This window comes from Austrofundulus limnaeus, unplaced genomic scaffold (genome assembly GCF_001266775.1).
Source record: "Austrofundulus limnaeus strain Quisiro unplaced genomic scaffold, Austrofundulus_limnaeus-1.0 Scaffold1021, whole genome shotgun sequence".
NCBI classification, from domain to species: Eukaryota; Metazoa; Chordata; class Actinopteri; order Cyprinodontiformes; family Rivulidae; genus Austrofundulus; species Austrofundulus limnaeus.
The window spans coordinates 139,458-140,324 of NW_013953423.1; positions in this window are offsets into that span (position 1 = coordinate 139,458).

The following is an 867-nucleotide window of genomic DNA, read 5'->3' on the forward strand; positions in this document are numbered from 1 at the left end:
GTCCTGGTACCCATTTAACAGTAACACTGTTATCTCTCCCCAGTTGGTTGACTGCTTCGGCACACTTCCAACCAGTAATGACATGAAGTGTGGCCGTTGGACAGCCTAAATAGCAGCTTGGCTATCTGTTAGGATACCAACTAACCTAACAGTCATGTTTTTGGTCTGTGGGAGTGCGGGAGGATTTTAATTAATGAAGAGTTGCTAAATTATAAGTTTTCTTATAATTTATTAACATAATAAAGGGGCACCACCTGTTGCTCTAACAGGAAATTAATCTCATATTTTTGACTTAATCTCATGTACTGGATGACGGAGCTCTTTTCAGTTTATGACGGTGAACACAAATAATAAGATGCGGAGACAGAGCATGGATTTCACAATACACCCTATATTCATGGATTCAAAGAGAAAAATTACATCACAAGTCGTTTATGGCAAGTAAAGACATTTGCTATCCCAACTGCTATGAATTTAAATAACAAGTGACATCACTTCAGCCAACTACTACTAGTAATTTTACGCTACAGAATCACAACCCACTATTATCTATGTTCTTGATAAAACAATTGACTGTTAGTAACTCAGTCTAAAATGTTTGCATCTGTTTAATCTGATGTCATATATTATATACCTCTGTGTGTAACCATGTTAATATTTTTGTAGCACAAATACAGTACATGTTTTTTTAATCAAATTTTGAACATTTTTGTTTCGGGCAGGTAACATTTGTTGTAAAAAAATCTTGTCGAACCCTGGTCCAAGACATATGTAAACTCATTGGGCCTCATGCAAGAACATGTTCGTATTCTTCTCCTAAATTTCTCTTACTTTTGTTCGTACAAAGGGTTCGTACGAACATGTCAC